This window comes from Arachis ipaensis, chromosome B9, assembly GCF_059453495.1.
Source record: "Arachis ipaensis isolate K30076 ecotype BB chromosome B9, ASM5945349v1, whole genome shotgun sequence".
Taxonomy (NCBI): Eukaryota; Viridiplantae; Streptophyta; class Magnoliopsida; order Fabales; family Fabaceae; genus Arachis; species Arachis ipaensis.
The window spans coordinates 7197974-7213837 of NC_142444.1; positions in this window are offsets into that span (position 1 = coordinate 7197974).

Below are 15864 nucleotides of genomic sequence, written 5' to 3' on the forward strand. Positions count from 1 at the left end.
ATATAAACTTCCTTGTCCAAATCTCCATGAAGGAAGGCAATGTTGACATCTAGCTATTTCAAATGCCATTTCTTTGCCGCTGCTAATGCTAACATTACTCGTAGGGTAGTCATTTTGACAACTGGACTAAAAGTATCACCATAATCTACTCCTTGCACTTGAGTGAATCCTTTTGCAACTAGCCTCGCTTTGTGCCTTTCTATGGTGCCATCGGGATTGAATTTTACCCGAAAAACCCATTTACAACCCACAGCCTTCTTGTCTTTTGGGAGTTCAGTGAGACACCAAGTTTTGTTTTGATCTAGAGCTGTCAATTTATCTTGTATTGCCTTTCTCCAACATTCATGTTCAGCCGCTTCCTCATAAGTGCTAGGTTCTTGATTTGAGGTGATGGCTAGAGAAAGTGACTTATATTTCGGGGTTAGTTTATCATATGACAAGTGTTGTGAGATAGGATATAAAGAGTTAGAGTTGGCAACATTGCTAGAGTGAGCTGTGTGGGTTGTCATACAATGATAGTCCTTCAAATAAGCAGGCGGTTTCTTGACTCTTTCAGACTTTCTAGTAATGCAGTCATGTGTGATGTCAGAGTGTTGTGATGCAGGTGCATTATTAGTGTGTGGTGTGGTAATGGGTGTAATGGTGTGTACGGAAATTGGTGAGTGCATTAAGCTTGAGAAATGTTCATTTGAATCTATGAGTGTGGTATGTGTGGGTGATTGCAAATGATGTGTGGATGGTGTATCATATTGAAAAAGATCAATGCATTGTGGAGTACGAATGGGTACCACAGAAATGTCAGTGCTAGTGGAATGTAAAAATGGAAAATGAGTTTCATAAAAAATTACATTTCTGGATATGAAAATTTCCTTTGATTTTAAATCAATAAGTCGAAAACCCTTTGTTCCTAATTTAAAACCAAGAAAAGCTGTTTTTCTGGCTCTTGGGTCTAATTTTGTTCTTGAATTTGTTAATGTGGAGGCATATGCAAGAGAACCAAATACTCTTAAATATGAAAGGTCAGGTAAGTTACCATACAAAAGCTTATAAGGACTAGCATTATCCAGGTTAGTGCTGGGCAGCCTATTAATTAGGTGAATGGCATGGGCAACTGCGTATTGCCAAAAACAATGTGGAATTCCTGATTGAAATAGCAGTGCTCTAGCAACACCTAAAATATGCTGGTGTTTTCTCTCTACAATCCCGTTTTGCTCTGGTGTTTCTACACAAGAAGTTTGGTGTAAAATTCCAGTTGATGCAAAAAAGGATTTAGAGTGAATTCTGGCCCATTGTCGGTCCTTATACACTTAACTTGTTTTTCAAAATGTACTCTGACAAAATTCACAAAATTAATAACCAATTGTGATGCTTCAGATTTGGTTTTCATAAAAAAATCCAAGTGAATTTGCTCTTACCATCCACTACAGTCAAAAAATACCTATGTCCTTCATTGGAAGGGACAGAAATAGGACCCCAGATATCCATATGAACTAAATCAAAACAATCTTTTATCTTAGTTGTACTAGGATTAAAAGATAATTTCTTTTGTTTTGCAAAATGACATGAATCACAAGGAAATTTTGAACCAATACTATCTATAAAAGGATAATACTTCTTCAGAAAAATCAATTTATGCATGGGTATGTGTCCTAATCTAAGATGTCAAATGTTGTTGTGCTCATTGTGTGAAGGTGTGGTGGGATGAGTAGTAGTCGTAGTTACCGCCAATGAAGCTTGCTTTGTTGGAAGAGGGGGAAAGTGAGAGAATTCTGGTTCTCTACTCATTGTATATAACCCTTCTATACACTCAGCAATGCCAATCATTTTTTATGTGGATCTATCTTGTATCTCACAACACTTATCATTGATTAACAGTTGACAATGTAAGTTTGAGGTTAACTTTGACACAGATATCAGTTTAAAATCAAAAGAAGGAATGTATAAAACATTTTTGAGAAACAAATTTTTAGAGAATGTGATTGTACCAATGATGGTGCTAATAGTTTTGGTTCCATTTGGCAATATCACATTGATTGGATCAATATTTTAAAAACTTGCAAAATCTTTTAAGTCAAAAGTCACATGATCTGTTGCACCGGAATCAATGACCCATAGTGCAGATTTTGGAGTGATAATACTCATAATTCTCGCATTAAAATGTAATGCAATAGTTTTACCTGGAGTGGAAGTCTGAATGGAATTAGTCAAAATTTGATTTGCATTATGAGGTTGTTGCTGCACACTTTTGTCTTTGATCAACTCTAACAAGGCAAATCTTTGCTCTGGAGTGAATCCAAATCTTGATATTCCAGTGTTCTCTTGGAGACAATTGAGCTAGAATTGTTTGTCACTAAGTATATCATCATGCCCCTCAGTAATCACGTGATTGATGGTGGTGTTATGTTGCTGTCATTGATAGAAGTGGGAGGAGTACCCATGCTTCTTGTAGCATACATCTTCTGTGTGGCCTTGCTTGTTGCAATGAGAGCAAGCCAATGTAGCTCCACGACCTCTGCAATGGGAGGATCTGTTTGCCATGTTTGCCATTTTGAGAAATCAATGAATCATAGAGTAATAGGATTCAAATCTTCTTCCTTCCAACTCGTTGATGGGAACAGCTATGTTCACTAAGAAAGAATCTTGTGAAATAGCCTCTCATCAAACTCTATTGGATGAGTTTGAAGGAAGAGATAAGAATGGGAGAAAGAAAATGTCGAAAGAAAAATTAGGGATAGAAAGAAAATGGCAAAATTGGATTGATATCAATTCACAACTTTTTTTTTTTAAATAATTTGATTCACAGCTTGGTTGCTCTCCACGCTCACCGCACCATGAAGAAAATCTCATGCCCTAAGCTGTTCAAGCTGTGATGATGGTTTGATGAACCAGAAGGGATTAAGAGAGGGAGAGAAATAAGTTCTTCTCATTGTTGGAGAGAATGAAAAATCCCCTTAGAAAATATTTGTTGAGTTATTACACCTTATATATTATGTACTTTTTATGTACTCTCACTAAAAAATAATTACAATGGTAAACCTATTGTTAATAAAGAAATAATCTAGGTAACAGTAGTACCCATTGAATAATTGATTTAAACTGTTGATCCTTCAGAATCCATGCTTGAGGCTTTGATACTATAATAGAGTTGAGAAAAAAAATAGTGTGCGAGAGATTATGACCCTCTGATTGTGTTATTATGTTTAGCCAACGGGTCGATCTACTGTACAGAGGTAACTTTGTACAGATTTACAGATATGCCATTTCCTTGTATCTCCAGCTGACACGTGTTGTTTCCCTTGTGCGGCTGGAGCAAGCTGTCAGCGTCTCAGCGAGGTGTGGGCGCTGACGGGTGGGTCGAGTGAGCCGAGGGAGTTGCATGAGATGGAACGGGTTTGTCCGTTCCGGGTTCCGTTGGTGAGAGGTTCCCGTTTTGGGCTTTATTGGGCGCTCCAAAAAAAATTTGAGGAAAATAGGATAGGCAAGTTGGGTCTTCACGTCACGCCTATCTTCTCAGCAAAGCATACCCTAGCGCCGTCTACGAAGATCGTCGTCGCTGGTCTACTCGTTGTTGCTGCTGGTGGCGCTCGGGAGCTGTCTGTGCTCGTCGTGGCCAAGCTCGCTTCGCACTTTACAAATCACGAGTTGCGTCGTCGTAGCGGGGGAGTGGTTGTGCCTCGGGCCCTGTTCCAGGTCAGTGGCGCTCTTGCCGCCGTCGGTCGTCATTTATGTTCAGTTATAATCGGTAAATTAGTAGCAATCGCAATTTCATGAGTTCAAAACAAATAGATTCGCTTATGTTATTCTAGCTTTGTTAGAATAGAAATACATAACAAGGATAGTAATTTTTTAGAGCGTAAGTGGTTTCTTGTTCTTGGTTATGTCATTGTTTATGTGTGAATAAATAATCGATGTAAAATTAGTTAAGAACTTAAGATAACCAATGTTTTGATGTTGAAGTCATTAATTCTGGGATCAAACTGTCGAAGTATTTCTTTTTTGTGCGAAAAATATGATTGAAAAGGCAAAGAATTGAAGAAATAAGAACTACAATTACAGCACGAACAACTATAAAGAATTAAAATTTTAACATGTGTATGTAGATGCTGGGTTTTGAAAGTTTTTATTGGTATGGGTACTGCTAGCAAGGTAGGCATGATAATGTATATATAGTTGTTGAGACTGCGCTTACCCTGACTGTCCATGTAGGTTTTTGTCGGCTTTTGGTATGCACTTTGATGATTCACATGTTCTCCATGGACATTGAGTTAACCCATTAGTCCCATGTATTGTATTGTCAATTGCTTGGCTCATTCAGAATGAAATGTTCTATGCTTATGTGCCTCTAAATATTAGAGCTGTTGTAGAGTTGAAGAGTTGTAACACTCTACTAAGCATGAGTATCTTCAAAGACAATAGACACATAGACATGGTAATTTCAAAATTTTGTTTTATAGAAGACAGGCCATATACGTAAATTATAATGAAGCTTGTGAATGAGTCCTTTTTTCAAGTAATTTGTGACCACAATATCTGACTGTCTGATTTTTGTTTGCGAATGTGGTTGGTAGGTCATCATCTAGTAGAGGACATGGATACACGTCGAGGCAGTGAAAAACAGTGTTGGGTTAGTGTACGAAGCCGATGGCTGTGGTTCTGAATTGGTTTTATGTTGCAGTGCATTTTTTAAAAAATGTTGGTTCTAATCTGCGCACTCCTTTGTGTCCCAGAATGACACTAGGTTTTATGTCATTTCTTTTTCATTATGTGGGAGCAATTTACCTTCTTTTGAGACTTTGATGCGTATTGTGAATCATATGAATTGTGTGAAAAAGTATTTTGAGTTGTGTTCGGCTTGGTCGGGTTGTCCTCCAATGCATTTACAGGAAATCCAAATTAGAAAATACTTCAATTACGGATATGTTCAATGCAGGTAGATACAAAAAAAATTTCTTGATGAGTTATTACTTATTACATAAATAATCATTTTTCCATATTTCATCAAGTTTATATATATATATATATATATATATATATATATAGTTAAGTTATTTGGTTTAATTGAGAATATGATCAATCAAGCATTCTAACTACGAACTTCTGTAATAGACAATAAATCTAAAACTCAATGAAGATTTTAAATATGGATGTGATTATACAAAAAATAAACTATTTATTAGGCGTATTCATTGTAAATCTTGTATTCATTATGATGTTTAGGTATTCGTATTCAATAAACTATTTACGTTTTAATTATATATATACATTTTTATAATTTTACTCATTCATTTATTTTCTGCAAAATGTAATGATAAAAACCTAATAAATTAGTGTATTTTCTAACAGAAAGACTAATATTTTAAAAGGAGAGAATATAACTTTAATAGTGTCAACTCTATTTGATAGTTTTATAACTCCAGTAATCTATAAAAAAAAGTGGGAAAAAAAAGTGGAATACATGTTGAGTTAAGAAATTAACTAAATTAATTGATGATAACAAATATTATTTTATTGGGCAAAATAAATAATTAAATATTGATTATTTGCAATTACATTTTGCTGATTATTTAAGATTAAGTGTTGCAGGCTAAAATGAATTGTTGCAACAGCCCAACTCAAAGCAAGCTGAATCTATTCTAATGGGTCACAAAATAATAGAAGCCCAAAGGTGATGAATAGAAAGCAAACGGGCTGAATATGAAGAAAGCCAACCCAAGCCCGAGATGCTTACCTAAGTTGATCCCACCAAGCTTCTCATACAAGATTGAAGTCTTCACTCTCTCTTATTGCTTCGGTCAGCAACAAACCATTAGAAAGAGAGATGTGTTCCTCCTGCTACTTTTATCAGAGAAGAAAGAAAGAGAAAGCTTAATCATAAAGCAAAGATCTAATCACCCATCAAGTTGAGTTAGAAATTAAAAGGTGATTTATTTCCATTTGCATGCAACTTACTTTCTTCACTTCATCTCAAATCTTCTGCTTTACCATTTTTGGATAAATGGAAAAAGTGTTCTCTGATCTTCACTGCTGTGCATCTACGGTCATATATGTGTCTTGGAGACCAAGTTGTTTTTCAATGGCCAAGATCTGGGATTACCATTGAAAATGTTTGTTTCTACTGCTCTGTGTCTTCAGTCAAGCAAAAAGGAGACAGCTTGGAAATCCCTAATTTGGAATAAATAAAGAAAGAAATCTTTGTTCACAATTGTTGTACATCAATGGTCAAGATTGTTTCTTGGGGACCAAGAAGTATCTCAAGGGTTCAAATCTGGGTTCACCATTGAAAATTTTTTTTGCTTTCATGAGGCTTTCGGTCATGAAAGAAGGTCAGACTCAAACTTCCAATTTGGGGATTAACTGGGAAAAAGGTGATGTGGTGTGTGAGTGAAGCACACAGCTCGAGGGTTGACCTCGGAGAGAGAAACTCAGCAACATGCAAGGAGATAAAAGAAGATTTTCTGTTCATTCAGAGGCAAGGAGAGATAACCCAGTGTATTGAGGTTTTGTTCTGTGAAGAAGCTCTCTGAAGAAGTTCCTCTACTTGGACAGTGCTTTCTTTCAAAGAAGCATTCCGTCAAAAATGAAGAACTGAATCAGAGACATGCAAATCTGGTTTATCACATAGCAAAGAGGCTGTTAATGTAGTCAATCTCCTTCATGTTTGTTACAGATTGTAATGTACTTTTCAATGTTTATCTTTCTGTAATTTCTTGAGAGAAAAGGCATATTGAGAGAGCTCAAGTAAAAGCCATGAGTGGAAAAAGGCTGAGTGAAACACTTGAGAGAAAAGCCTAGAGTTATTTTCAGATTTCTTTAGGTATGTATGTGCCTTGTATCTTGTACCTGTGAGATATCCCTTTCTTAGTTGGGTTAGCACTAAGAGTGAATAGTTAGGTATTAGCATAGCCAATGTCAAGTTAGGTTAGAACTTGAGTGTGAAAGGATTGTGTCAATCCTGTGGAATTGGTGTATGTAATACTATTAACTATAGTGGAAATTCTTCCATTGTTGTGGAGGAGACTGGATGTAGGTTGCATAGCACAAGGCAACCGAACCAAGATATATGCTGGTGTTAGCTTTTCTCTTCTCTGCACTGTTCTATTTTCTGATATTCATGAGATAAAAATAAATTGTCTCATAAATTTCTGCTGCTGAGTTCAAACAGAATCAGAATTGAAAGTTTGTTTTAAAGAGTCATAACAGCAACTCAAAAGAAAGGCATAGATTCAACCCATTTCTCTAAGCCTACCACAACCTTCAATACAATCTTTGAAAGTTTACAAAGTCATTTAATTTATCTTAATTATTTATTACGAGATTTCCAAAAATGACTTAAAATTTTGTAACAATACCCAGAAAGAGTTTAAAGTGTTTTATACAATTTATTTAAAAAAAAAGACTGTGTCATACATCTATTATTAATTCTACTGTGCCTAATCACATATTTAAGATCGCTTAAATCACACCTACTATATTAACTTAGAAATATTTTTTGCGGTCTCATATAAATATATATATTATTCATTTGGGTGATTGTTCATTTGGGTCATATACTCTTCAATGATATATTCTTCCTAGAGATAGAGAAAATCTTAATAAGATTTAAATCGTAAAATCATTAGACTTAGTACAAATTTTGTAAAATTGATAAACTCATTTGAAATCGTAATATTGAAAGATTTTAAGAATTAAATTGAGATTTTAGTTACTACGTTATCCTACATCATGGTTTTTTTTATATCTATAATACCACTTACATCAACCAAATGCTTTTTTTTTTTTGGTTTCCCACGGTATCCCCCAACTCGGCAGGTCAAGGACTAATCCGTCGCGGTACTGAGCTCCATTTAAGGGTTTGCCGCTGGCCAATGGTTGCTGCATGCACAAGGCGGGATTCGAACCCCCGACACTTGCTTAAGCGGACTAGTGAGCTAACCACTAGACCAACCCAACTTGGTTCATCAACCAAATGCTTTATTACAACTTTTTTGGTCCGAAGCCCAATCATTGCAACAGCATACTTAGCCCCAACTATCCATTTTGAGATTCCAAAAGAAAAAAAAAAACAAACGGAGCCAATCACCGTTCCAGCTTCAGCGGCGCTGAACTGTTCTGCAGAAACTTGCAAGCTGCTCCCAGCTGCAACGCTCATGGACAACTGTCATCTTTGCCTTCTTCCTATCCAAATATCTGTAACTCACAATCTGTACGCTATAATTATCATTAGTTAACTAATGAAGTACACTGCAATTGCAGAATATATAGTATAAGTGCAGGGACAGTTAGGTAACTCTACCCTAGAAGTCGCTAGAGTTTATAATGAGACTCGGACAGATTAAATAAAAAAAAATACTAAATGAACCACATGAAAGAGAAGAACTCTAACAGCTTGGGTAGCTATGAGAGTGAACTTTGTGCTGTTCACTTACTCTCCTTCCCTTCAACCCTTGGTCATTTACCCTTAATATAGAAGAGTGAAGCTTCCAAGGTTGAATCACGTTCAACCCTCACACTGTCTTCTTTTCCATCATCAGAGACTTGCAGCAGCTTCAACAAAGAGGAGAGAGAAGACCAAATCTGTTTCATGCAACTCACCTCTTCTCTCTCATTATTTTTCTTCAAACTTCTTCAATCTTAACCATTGAGCTTGACTTTGGCCCCAAGTTTTAATATTAAGCGTTGATGAGCTTCTGACCATGGTTGACAATACCTCTTCCATGGTTGCTTCTTCTTTGCTTGAGACCTTGTGGCTTCTTTCTTGGTTCCTCGGTGTAGAACAAATGAGGGAAGATACTTCTTGTGGTGCTTGATCGAATGAGATTTGCTACTTGACTAAAACCTCTTCGTTTTTTGCTTTGTTTTGGCAACAATCTTTTTGTCTTTCTTCAAAACCTATCTTATGTAGTTTCTATTTTCTTCTTTCTTCTTCTTTGATTGAGTGACGTGACCGAAATAAAGAGAGAGGAGACAGGAGAGATGAGAGAGAGAGAATTGATGGCTTTTAGTGGAAGCTTCAAAGAAATTAAATTGAATTGAATTTGAAGTTATAGTTACCAAGAGTGAGAGTAACCGTATGAGGTTTGTTGTCTCTTAGGTTTCTTTCTTTAATTCATCATACTTCATTTTTGGGTTTGTGATTGGACTTGGCTAGGTTATGATGGACTAAAGAGAGTGTTGACTTGATTTGTTCCTTGGACCAACTTGTTTCATTTTATTTCTTGCATCATATTGCAAACATCAAAAGCTACAACAACCCAGAGTGGAAATGTGGATTTATCTATGGCAATCATGTGTTCAAACAGAGGAGGAAGACATGGCAAGCATTAGAGGAATCAAATGACTTGGAGGAGGAACCAAGCTGTCTCATAGGTGACTTTAATGACATCCTTTGTCAAGAAGAGAAGGTAGGTAAACACCCTAAGCCACTCATCCAAATAGAGGTATTCAAGAATTTAGTGAATAAAAAGAATCTCATCGATTTAGAACTGAAGGGCAACAAATTCACCTAGTTTAGCAACCCGAGAGAGGGGCTTGTGACTAGAGAACGACTTGATAGAGCTATGGTGAATTGGAAATGGAGGCAGGCCTTCAGCAATGCTAGCCTGACGGCCTTACTGGCAATTACATCAGACCACTGTCCTCTTATTCTCAACCTGAAACCGAATAGAAATGTTCCAAGGCAATTCAAATATGAGGCATACTGGGATGACAAGAAGGAATGTAAAGAAGTGGTATCAAAAGGATGGAGAACTGAAGACCAAGAAGGAGGATATTGGAGCACTTTCGTTAATAAAAGAAGCAATTGTATTAAAGAACTCAAGGAATGGAATAAGAGATGCTTTAAGAGAGCGGACAAGGAAATTATGAAATGGCAACTCAAGATTCGACACCTTCAAAATCTTTCCCACAATCAGAGACAACAACAACTAATTGAGGAGGCCAAGAAAAAAAAATCAAAGAACTATGGAAACAGGAAGAGAAGTATTGGGCTCAAAGAGCAAGAGTCAAATGGCTCAAATGGGGAGATCGAAACACAGCCTTCTTTCATGCCACTACCTTACAGAGGAGAGACAAGAATCGCATAGAAAGATTGAGAAATACCGAGGGGAGATGGACGCAAGATCAAAACGAGGTTACAAGGCTCATAGAGGACCACTACACCAAGTTGTTTACCTCCAATGATAGCACCAATATGACCGAGTGCACTAAGGATATTCCCAAAAGAGTGACTGAGGAAATGAACGAAAAGCTACTGGAAGAAGTCTCAAAGGAGGAAATCAAAAGTGCAGCGTTTAGTATGGATGGGGCCAGAGCACCAGGTCTGGATGGTCTAAATGGTCAATTCTACCAAAAGCATTGGAATATCATTCAGGAAGATGTTTGTGTAGTGGTTAAGAATTTTTTTGAGGAGGGCTATCTCCCTAAGGAAATTAATGAAACTCAGGTAGTTCTTATTCCAAAGACCAAACAAGCAGAGACATTGAATCAGCTGAGGCCCATAAGCTGTTGCAACTACATCTACAAAATTATAGCCAAGGTGATGGTGGCCAGGTTAAGAGGGATCATCCACAGGTTAACAAGCAAAGGAAAAAAAGCATCTTAAGACTTAGCCATCAAGCTCGACATGAACAAAGCATACGATAGGATGGAGTGGAGTTTCATGGAAAAGATCCTCAAGAGGTTCGGGTTTCACCAAAAGTGGATCAAGCTCGCCATGGAATGCATCAAAAGTGTGACATACAAGATAAAGATTAATGGCACTTTGTCAAAAGAAATAGTTCCACAAAGAGGCTTAAGACTGGGAGACCCTCTTTCCCCTTACCTTTTTATTATTGCATTTGAGGTTTTTACAATCTTGATGGATAATGCTTTAAATAAAAAACAGATTTCAGGAATTAAATTAGCTCCTACTGCACCAACCATAACACATTTATTGTTTGCTGATGATTGCATCATCTTTTCAGGAGCTAAAGAGGATGAGATTTACCAATTGATTCAAATCATTAACCTATACACCTCGGCTTCCGGTCAAGTGATCAACCTGGAAAAATCTGGAATAACCTTTGGCAACCAAATTCCAATACAAACTAGAGTCAATATAGAAGAAATCTTGAACATTCCATCTTGGGACAACCCAGGTAAATATTTAGGGCTCCCGGCTCAATGGGAAAGAGCAAAAAGCAAGTCCTTATAATGAATCATGGAGAAAGTGAAAGAAAAGATTGAAGGGTGGAAGGAAAGTCTTTTAAACCAAGCTGGAAAGGAGGTCCTAATCAAAGCAGTTATACAAGCGATACCAACTAGGCCATGAGCATTCTCAGATTTTCGAAATCGTTTTGCAATAAATTAAATGCTAAAGTGGCGAAGTTCTGGTGGAGGAACCAAGGAAAAGAAAGAGGAGTGCATTGGAAAGCTTGGCCAAAATTATGTAGGAGAAAAAAAAGAGGGAGGCTTGGGGTTCAAGGAATTTCATCATCAAAACACTGCTCAGCTGGCGAAACAAGCATGGAGAATAATAAAAAATCTGGAAGCCACTTGGGTGCAAATACTTAAAGCCATATACTTTCCAAATTGCGAATTTTGGGAAGCGCATAAGCACCAGAATAGATCTTGGGTGTGGAATAGCATATTGCAGGGAAGAGATCTATTAGGAAATAAAGGAAAATGGAGCTTAGGTAGAGGAAGCAAAGTCAGAGTCTGGGGTGACAATTGGATTCATAGTATCAACAAACCCCTTAAAAAAGGATGCAATGACAACCAAAAAGTGGAAGAGTTTATCACCAACTTAAGATCATGGGACAAAGCGAAAATTCATATGAGTTTTCCCCCGATTGTGGCAAATATGATAGTTCAGACTCCAGTCAGCAAAACCTCAGATTCAGATAAGCTTATTTGGCCGTACAGGAAGGATGGAGAATATTCAACAAAAACAGGGTACTATGCGGCAAAACAAGAAGAGGAAGAAGAAAAACCCAAAGACAACCCCTCAACAAGCAACTCAATGGAGGAACTATGGCAAGGGATATAGAATATGAAGGTTCCTTAGAAAATTAAAATGTTTCTCTGGAAGGCTGCACATAATCTAATACCGGTAAGGGCAAACTTAAAGAAAAAAAAGATTACTAATTCTAATATTTGCACAATTTGCTTGCAGGAAGAAGAGACCAACGAACATGCCCTGTTTTTATGCGACTGGACAAGAACAGTGTGGTTTGGTTCTCAGTCACAGTGCATTCCCTCGAAGGAGAACGTCAAATCTATAGGGGACTGGCTCCAGCAGATGTACAAAAATGGTAAGACGGCAAACAGGGCAGAATCGACTCAAAATTGGAGCAGAATTGGCATCATTTTATGGTCAATATGGAAGGCGAGAAATATGCAAGTCTACAACTACATAGAACCTAACCCAGAACTAGTCATAAACCAAGCAAGGAAACTAGAACAAGAGTACAGTAGCCATACAGAGGAAGTCAACAAAAAAATAATGGAACCAAGCACAAGAAGCAAAGTACCTGTTAAATGGAGACCTCCACCACAAGGCTGGCTCAAGTTGAATACAGATGCGGCCTTCTCAAACGTAACCAAAACAGGTGCAGCAGCTGCAGTGATCAGAGACCACCAAGGGAACGTGCTAGGAGGAACAGTCAACAATATCACAACTCGATCAACGCTGTCAGCAGAAGCACAAGCGATTAGAAAAGCTATAATCCTTGCCAACAACCTAGGACTTCAAAAGGTTACCATTGAATTAGACAATCAAGTGCTAGTTCAAACTCTCAAATAGGAAGTACAATTTGGGAGGTAGACCCAATAATCTAGGACATCAGAACAATCCAAAGAAAAATGTCAAATTGCGGTTTTACTTGGACGCCTCGTGACGGAAACAAGCTGGCGTACACATTGGCACAGTTACATCACCAGAACCAGCTTCTCAATTCATGGACTACTAATCCCCAAGCGCAGGTAGCAGACATCATCAAAAAAGAGAGGTCGGGGATCCCCCACTTTAGTCCCGTCCAATCCTTTTGAGTGCAACCCAGCGATGGGATCAGAAGCCACAGACCAGAGTTGGAAACAGAGTTCTCCAGTCGCATCTTTCTGTAATCAAGGAGGGAACTCGCAGCCATGAGCTTGTAATGCTCATACGTGGGTTTAGATTGTCATTGGAACCTGAGAACCCTTGTACCTAACCAAAGCAATGCATCACTTTCGGAATTGCCTCCTTCTCCCTGACAGGTGAGCCATCTCCTTCATCATGCACAACAGTAGCCAAAGCAGCAACACCCATCTCCTTTCATCATCGCCGGAACAACAATGATTCACCATTGGTACCATTTCAGAATCAGCTATAGAGAGAGAGTGAAAGAATTTGGAGAGTGAGTGTAGTTGATGCGGGAGGCACATTAAAAATTGAATGGAATTGGGCATAGTGAACGGGGGGCACAATTTGAAAATGATCGAAGCTAACAGGGAGGCATAATTGTTTTAGGGAGAGTGGGTTTGGGTCGGCATTGGGTTTGGTTCCTCTTTGGTGTGGTCAGGTTGCCCGGTTCTCACCAAGTCCCAAAAGAAAAAAAAAACCAAATATATTATTCAAACAATTGATTAATGGCGTATAATGTTTATTTATCACAAAATTAGTTTTCCAAATATTATTAAAATAAATTGAAAGAATTAGTAGAAAAAACTTCTCTTTGATGATTCACGAATTGCTCCCCTTTTTCTTGATCAGCATGCTCCTTCTTAATGCGTGCTTTGATTTTTCTTATTAGAACAAAAGATGACCTAATTTAAAAAAATTTCAAAAAATGGAACCTTTGAACAGAGCAAGATTTTAGTAAGTAAACGCACATAGAGCCAATTAAGAATAGAGCTGAATGTTCCCAAATATATATATATATATATATATATATATATATATATATATATATATATATATATATATATCAAAGACTGATTCCAATAATCAAATTAAATCCAAAATGAAGCATAAAACTCCATAAGCCAATCAACCCCATGTTTTTACTCAAATCCAGGAATAAATCAACAGATAAAAGAGATAAATTGGAGCAAATTATTTTATCAAAATAATCAGAGCTCAAAACCGAATCAGATCTTAAAACAATGCTTAAAACAGAGTACAAAAAACTGTTTCAATTCATTTTAGCTTTCTTTTCCTTTGGACATCAAGGAGAAACACTTAAAAACACACAATATCAAATAATGCAGCCAAAATGTTAAGACATGCAAACTAAGAAAATTGTACCAAGTTAACGTTATTACAGTCATTCAACAAAAAATAAAGTTCAAGATAAAATGAAATAATATCAAAATTTCAAATCCAGAGTCAACAATTTAGAGGTCATGCGGAGGCAGTAAAGAGCAAAATTAGGCATATTCCTCTTCTTTAGATTCCTGAAAGCCATTTTCCTTTTCAAATGGTGCTATATCCTCATCAAATGAGTCCAGGTGTTTTAGAAGCACAACCACCCTGTCATGAGATTTCATCCAAGATTTTTCATTTTGCACTGCAAGCTTTCGAGCCTCCTTACTAGATTTGACCATTTGCTTGGTCATTGAAACAAATTTCTGAAGGACATCTTTAACAACTCCAGAAAATAAATACTTGTAGGAATCAGATGTACCAGCAATCGAAGGAGAGGGGAGGCTTTCATCGGTGTAACACAAATGAGAAAAGATACATTTTGAGGTGTTTGACCGGATGAGATTTGCTTTTGACTGAAGTTCCTCTTTTTTTTGGCTTTGTTTTGGCAACAATCTTTTCTGTAGTTTCTATTTTCTTGTTTCTTCTTCTTTGATTGAGTGATATGACCGAAACAAAGAGAGAGGAGAGAAAAGAGAGAGAATTGATGGCTTTCGGTAGAAGTTTTAAGAAAATTAAATTAAATTGAATTCGAAGTTCAGATACCAAGAGTAAGAGTAGTCGTATGAGGCTTGTGGTTTTTTTGGATTTCTTTCTTTAATTCATCAGACTTGATTCTTAGGCTTGTGATTGGGCTTAGCTTGGTTATGATGGACTAAAAAGAGTATTGACTTAGTTTATTCCTTGGACCAACTTGTTTCATTTTATTTTTTACACACTTAACCAAATATATTATTTAAACAATTGATTAATGGTATCACAAAATTAGTTTTTCAAACTTAACAGAATTAATCTTCCGTCAGACATTTATAGCATGACATTTAACAAATAAACATTAATAAAATGATTAAATTCTTACCAACAAGCTCAAACTCAAATGACATAGTCTTTTCATATACTCACCTAAAGGTTGCGTATGCGAGTTTTACTCCTAAATTTAAAAAAAAAAATTAGTAAATTCTTGCAAAATATTACCGGCAGGGGCAGAGGGGGTTATTTCAGTTTTGGTATTCTCCACCAAGATCTAGATTGTTTTGCGACGGCCTCACAAGCTTCAGGAACTATTGTTAATTCTTGTGTCTTGTCTTTGTGTGCTCAAAATAAATTCTTGCAAAATATTTAATTAGCTCCCAAATCAAAAGTGTTAGGCTTAGTTTGGTAAAGCTTTTATTTTTTCGAAAGTAATTTATGAAAGCTATCTTTTAAAAGACAACTTTTTAAAAGCGGCAGCACTTGCATTTGGTAAAATCACGTTAAAAATAGCTTTTAATAAGCACAAGCACTGCAATTATGTTTGGTAAAACAGTTTTTAAAAATTAAAAAAATTATAATAAACATATTTATAACGAAGAATAATTTATTTTTTTAAATTTTAGAGACTAATAATTTAAATATTTATTTGATTTACTCTCTATATTAATATAAATAGAGTTATCATTAGTCAATAATAAAACTTGTATGTAATCCAATGTTAGTACTGATAC